The sequence below is a fragment of the Neomonachus schauinslandi genome, chromosome 9 (genome assembly GCF_002201575.2).
Source record: "Neomonachus schauinslandi chromosome 9, ASM220157v2, whole genome shotgun sequence".
NCBI classification, from domain to species: Eukaryota; Metazoa; Chordata; class Mammalia; order Carnivora; family Phocidae; genus Neomonachus; species Neomonachus schauinslandi.
Window position 1 is genome coordinate 118580135 of NC_058411.1, and position 6688 is coordinate 118586822.

The 6688-nt window shown below is 37.5% G+C and overlaps 1 pseudogene; it reads left to right on the plus strand.

The window, feature by feature from the left end:
• The first annotated feature begins 5504 nt into the window (after nucleotides 1-5504).
• On the plus strand, nucleotides 5505-5991 carry LOC110572172 (annotated as a pseudogene).
• The last annotated feature ends 697 nt before the right edge of the window (nucleotides 5992-6688 follow it).

Here is a 6688-nt window from a genome sequence, read left to right on the forward strand (position 1 = left end):
TATGTTGAGGTATGTTCCTTCAATACTGAATTTGTTGAGTTTTTTTAATCATAAAATGATGCCATATTTTGTCAAATGGTTTTTCTGCATCTATTATAATGATTATTATTTTTTACCTTTCATTCTATTAATGGGGTGTATGAAATTTATTAATTTGCATATGTTGAACCATCCTTGCATCTGAGGAATAAATCTCACTTGATTATGGTGTATTTTGTGGCAGAGAACATAGCTTTCATGATACCAATATTTTAGAATTTGTTAAGACTCACTTATTGCCCATTTTCTTGTCAAAAAATGCTCTTCTGTGTCTGAAAAGTATGCGTAATTTATAGTAATCACATGTTCTATATATGTTCTTTAAGTCAAGGTTTTAAATTTTGCTATTCAAATGTTCTATTGCCTACTTATATATTTTTGTCTCTCTGATCTATAATTACTGAAAGAGTTTACACCTTCTATTAGTATGGAGGATTTATCCACTTTTCCCTATAATTCTATCAGTTTGGCTTAATATATCTTGAGACTATGTTATTAGTTATATACAAGTTTAGAGCTGTTATACCTCCCTCGTCTATTGGATACCTTTGCATTATTTAATGACCCTCTTGTAATGCTTTTTGTCATCAAAATATATTCAGTCTTATATTAATATAGCTACATCAGCTTGTATGAATGGCCCTGTTAATTTCTAGTAGTAGGACCTTGTATTAATTAAGTACTCTCTCTGTACTCCAATTTCCTTTTCTCCAAAATGGGTAGAACAATAAGATCAACATCACAAAGTTGTTTATTCATTTATTTCTTCATTTGTTTACTGTTTATTTATTAAACATCTATCATGTGTTAGGGCTTGTTCTGTGCTTGGGAGAAATAGCTGCAAACAAAAATTCCTGTCCTTGTGGAACTTAGATGTTAGTATGAATTATTGTTAGAACTAAATGAGTTAATACATATAAACTGTTTACAATACTACCTAGCACATAGTGAGGATTCACCATACACTACCTGTTTTTATATACATATAATCATACACACACACACAATGGAATACAATGGAAGGTTATTTGGCCATAAGAAAGAAGGAAATCTTTTAATTTGCAACAACATGGATAGACCTTGAGGACGTTATGTGAAGTGAAATAAGTCATAGGAAGACAAACACTGTATGATGTCACATGTAGAATCTCAAAAAGCTGAATTCATAGAAAAATAGAGTAAAATGATGGTTACCAGGGGCTGGGAGGTAGGTGAAATGGGGAGATGTTGGTCAAAGGTTATAAACTTTCAGTCATAAGACCAATAATTCTGGGGACCTAATGTACAGTATGGTGACCATAGCTCCTCCTTGATGTGAAATATTGTGTCCCATTGTCCCAGAGCACTTTCATCTTTGAAAAAGTTGTCAGTAGTTGTCAGATAATGGGAATTTGGGTCAAACATAGGCAGCCCATACATTGCATGGTTCCCACATGTGTGAATTTTAGTTACATGGTATACGGACTGTGAATAATTTCATAAAAGGCAAACTCTGCTGCTAGGTCTTCAGTCTACAAACCACTCCATAAATAATAACTGTGCAGCATGATAAAGTGTGCTGGTAATGAGTCACTGAACATTTGTTATCAGGTCACACGCAAACAGCAAAGCACATAATGGTGTTGCCTCCTTATCTCTCAGTGATAAACCCACCTGACATTTTGCAAAAATGGATCATTGAAAGAGAGAATTGGCCAACAAAGACGAAAGTGAAGAAATAAATGAAAAGCAGTAAAGTGGAAGGGAAATTAGATTGAAAGTGAATAGAGTTATAGAGGAAATAGCTGACCAGGGGAATGTTGGCACTGCTGCCACTTGAGAAACTCTAGATGTGCAGCCAGATGATCTTAGTGAAGGAGAACTTCTATACTATGAGAAGGCAAGCTCTGTTCAAACTGATCCTGGGAAGTGTTTTACAGTGAAATAAAACACTTTAGTTCTCAAGCTTTCTAATGTTTTAAATTACAATGTACCCCTTAAACTTATACAATGTTACATGTCAATTATACCTCAGTAAAGCTGGAAAAAATTAAAGGAAAAGCCTACAGACCTGCTCCAGATTAAATGAAACTAAAGAGATGTGACACTTGAAAGCAATGCTTGATCTTGGGCTGGATCCTGCACTGGGCTAAATATCTATAAAATATATTATTGGGACAAGTAAGGAAACTTGAATATAAACTGTGGATTAGATAATGATATCAATGTTACATTTCCTGTTCTGATCATTGCATAGGGTTCCTTGTTCTTAGGAAATACACTCTGGAGGCAGTGAGGGGTCCCAAACTTCCTCTCAGATTTAAAAGAGGTGTGGGAGAAAAGAGAAAGAGAAAAGTTATAATGAGAAAGCAAATGGGGCAAAATGGAAACAATGGGGTAAAGTTCCTTATACCAGTTTTACATTTTTTCCATAAATTTGAAATTATAACACAATTAATTTTAAAAAATTAATTTATGAAAAACTATTACAGTATACTTTTTATTTATTATATAGTATACAGTTTATTTATTTATTGTATGTCCCTATATATTCAATGTTTCAACAAAATTGAATGTTTCAACAAATGTGAATGTTTAATTAAAATTTGAGTGTTACTATTTAGTTTATATTAAATTTTTAAATTACATTAACATTTTAACTAAGAAATTAAAAATGCAAAGTTTAATTACATTAAAATTAAATTTTAAAATTTGGATTACATTTAAAAATGTTAATGTTTAGGGGTGCCTGGGAGACTCAGCTGGTTAAGTATCTGACTCTTGATTTCAGCTCAGGTCTTGATTTCAGAGCCCTGGGATCAAGCCCTGCATAGGGCTCTGCACTCAGCATGGAGTCTGCTTGGGATTCTCCTTCTCCCTTTCTTGCTGCCCCTCCCCCTGCTCGTACTCTCTCTCTCTAAAGTAAATAAATAAAATCTTTAAAAAATGTAATGTTTAATGTTTAAATGTTTAATATTTTAATGTTTTATGTTTCAGCAAATTTTGATGTTCCAAAAAAATTTGTAAAGGTTTCAGGAGAGTCCCTTTGATTGTCTTACTTTGCATAGTTTCAGCTTGTATAGACATTTTTACAGTCCTATACTGCCATGAAGAGCAAGGACTGCCTATGTTGCATACAGTGTAAAATAGCTTTTATATCTACACTACTTTCTGGACATGAAAGAAAGCTATGAAGATGAGTCTCTGTGAAAATTTGCAATTTTCAGACTTAGACACATGTGTAATTTCTTCACAGAAAAGCTTCAGGAACCATAACCAGCAGGTTGCCCCCATGGAACCAGATTGAACTCAACATAAAACTGGGTGTGAAACAACATTCCAGTATCCAATGAAGCCATTTGAACTACACTGGAATGTGGGCGATCTTCCCTTTGACAATGCTGACTCTTGTATGGAAATATCGCTGATATGATATTTAGGCCATTCGGGTAACAGAAGGAAAGTGTGGGGCCTTGATAATAAGGGAGGCAGAATCTCATAAGAACTCAGGAATAGTGTGTAATTGGGACTTGCACAAAACTAAAAACCATAACTGTGCAGGAAATCTCAGCTGCAGGTCGCTAAGGACCCAAGGCAGCAATACAATGTGGCCATCTTCAGTCTCGGCAATCACTCAGCTTCCCCATCTCTGTAACACTCCTATTTCTTCCAACTGCACACCTCACCTGGTTCCCGAAAGAGCTTTCTTTTTCTTGCAGTTTTTGCTGACTCAAACTTCCAGCTCCCTCATGGTCTCCTATGGCCACTCTTTGCTCCTTCATTTCTGTACCTTCTCTTGAAACTGACTGGACCCTCCATCCATACTTCTCTGTCCAATTCCAAGATGGAAAATCGAATTGGCTTTGCTAGTTCTACCTCTTCTTGTTTATAAAGAGCTTTTGACTCTGGGATACTCTGACATTGGTCAGGAAAGGACAGAGGCAGGGATCTGGGACAGAGTAGGACCATGTGAACAAGGACCATGGAGAAGCTGTGGCCAGTGAGCAGGTGAATCCATGTCTTGGCGGTGCAGTTCAGTTAGGCCACGTGTGCTGGTTACAGCGTATCAACAGGACCCCAACATCCTCCAGAAAGAAAAGATGTTCTTTGCATCAAATAGATGGATTCCTGGCTTGCACATACTAAATGATGAGGAATTAAAACATGTTTTGACAATCTTTGAAAACAAATCTAATGACTGTTATTATACTCATTAATAATTATCTTATTAATAAAAGAATATCCCTCTGTCCTTTCTGGTATTTCTTTGGTTTATTATGCTACCTAAATGGAGAAGAGGGAACACTCAAGTGCCTTTTCTTGCCCACACATGATAGCACCTGAAATTATACTTGAATTTATACTTGAATTTTTAGTTGAACTAAGCATAATGCATAGCAGAGACAAATCTTGTTTGTCCATAGTAGCACAGATTAGCACTAAGAAATAAAATCATAAATATTTTGAAAATATTTTATCCACTGTCTTTTTTTTTTTTTTAAAGATTTTATTTATTTATTTGAGACAGAGAGAATGAGATACAGAGAGCATGAGAGGGAGGAGGGTCAGAGGGAGAAGCAGACTCCCTGCCGAGCAGGGAGCCCGATGCGGGACTCGATCCAGGGACTCCAGGATCATGACCTGAGCCGAAGGCAGTCGCTTAACCAACTGAGCCACCCAGGCGCCCACTGTCTTTTTTTTTTAATAAAATTGTAGTGGGAACTTATTTGCAGCTGAATAAATGATCTCTGAGTTAGGCCTGCTTGCCCATCCCCTGTTAAAATCTGTAAAATGGAATAAAATCTGAAAACTGCTTATATAAAGAATTAGCCCAGGAATTCAAGGGATGGCTAACAATAAAAAAAAAATCATAGTTGTAGTGGGAAGTCAACTTTTACAGTCCACAGATAACTTCTTACCCACTTTCTCAGAAATGTAATAATTTATGGGGCGGGGGGAAGAGAAGAGTCTTGGTTCTCTATAACAATGTCCTAAGAGGAAAGTATGAGATGTAATAAGAGGAAGAATAATTTTTGTCCAGGTATTATATTAAGCATATTACTTGCATTCTATATTTTAATCTTTTCAACAACCCTGTGCCATAGATGTTGTTTTAATCCGTATATTATAGATGAACAAACTGAGGATTATATATGTATGTAACTTACTGAAGGCTACAAAGGAAATAAATACCTGAGAAAGAGATTGACTCTGAACCTGTGTTCTCAACTAGATTCTGTCTAGGAAAAGGGCCAGGCAGCTCTGCAGTCATTAAAAGTCAGTCCTAGGGGGGTACCTGGGTGGCTCAGTTGGTTGAGCATCGGACTCTTGATTTCAGCCTAGGTCACTATCTCAAGGTTATGAGATCGAGCCTCACATTGGGCCGTGCTGCTTGGGATTGTCTCCCTCTCATTCTGCCCCTCCCCACCTCACTCTAAAGAGAAAAAAAAATGTCAATCCTAGGACCTTGAGCCTTCAGGAGAGACATGGCAAGTCTCTGGAGGCTGAGTGTCCTGTGAAGTGTGCAAGAAGGCTGAGCTATGTTTCTCCAAATCTCAGTGGTCAGACCTGCTCATGTCTCAGCGTTTCTCCGGGACCAACCTAGCCCAGAATGGTGTAGAACACAACACATTCACCTGTCACTTAACTACCATTCTGGTTCCAAGGCTGCATCTCTCCACTGGACTGGTTAGAGGGTTGTCAATGTTTTTCTCCTGGGCCTAATTCCAGCTGCTTATTTGAATCCTGGCTCTGCGATGGACAACTGTTCCCTAGCTGCAGCCCTCACTCTTTATAGTCAACTGGGGCCTTGCACAAATGGTTCCTGACTGTGTTCGAGGGGATGTTTTGTAGAAACCTGCCAGGGCAAGTGTTTTGGCACTCCCAGCTTTAACCTTTGCTGGACTTTGTTATCTCAGCTATCATGATGTGGGCATCTGCAAAGCTGTGGAAGCTCTGACCTTTTTGATTTAACACCTTGAGAATTGACTGTACACTTCTTTGACTCTGCTCTGTCATGCCATTCAAATCACAGTAAGGAGGAAATAACAGATAAGTCCAAACCTCTTTGCCTAATCACCTGGTTATTTTTAGAATTTAGTCTTTGAAGAAAAGGTTTGAGAGGAATTGTAGCCAAGAAATTTGGAGCCTGAATTCCTTGCTCTCGTGAGTTTATGAGATTATCTCTCAGCTTCTCACAAGACTCACAGCGTAACTAAATATTATGTATGGGGGCACCTGGGTGGCTCAGTCGGTTAAGCGTCTGCCTTTGGCTCAAGTCATGATCCCAGGGTCCTGGGATCGAGCCCCGCATTGGGCTCCTTGCTCGGCGGGAGGCCTGCTTCTCCCTCTCCCACTCCCCCTGCTTGTGTTCCCTCTCTCGCTGTGTCTCTCTCTGTCAAATAAATAAATAAAAAATCTTTTAAAAAAATAATAAATAAATAAATAAATAAATAAATATTATGTGTGAGCTTTTGCCTGTTAACTTATCAAATTTTTTAAGGGAATGCAGCTTTATTACAATCAATGCCTGATCAAACTTCTGTATTTGTCCTGGGAATGATGGAAAAAGGGAAAGCTCTTAATTCATAAGTAAAGACTTTGCAGAAAATCAGTTAGTATTTAATTTTTGAAAGCTTCCCTTTCTGTTCAGTCAATACCAGTTGCAGAT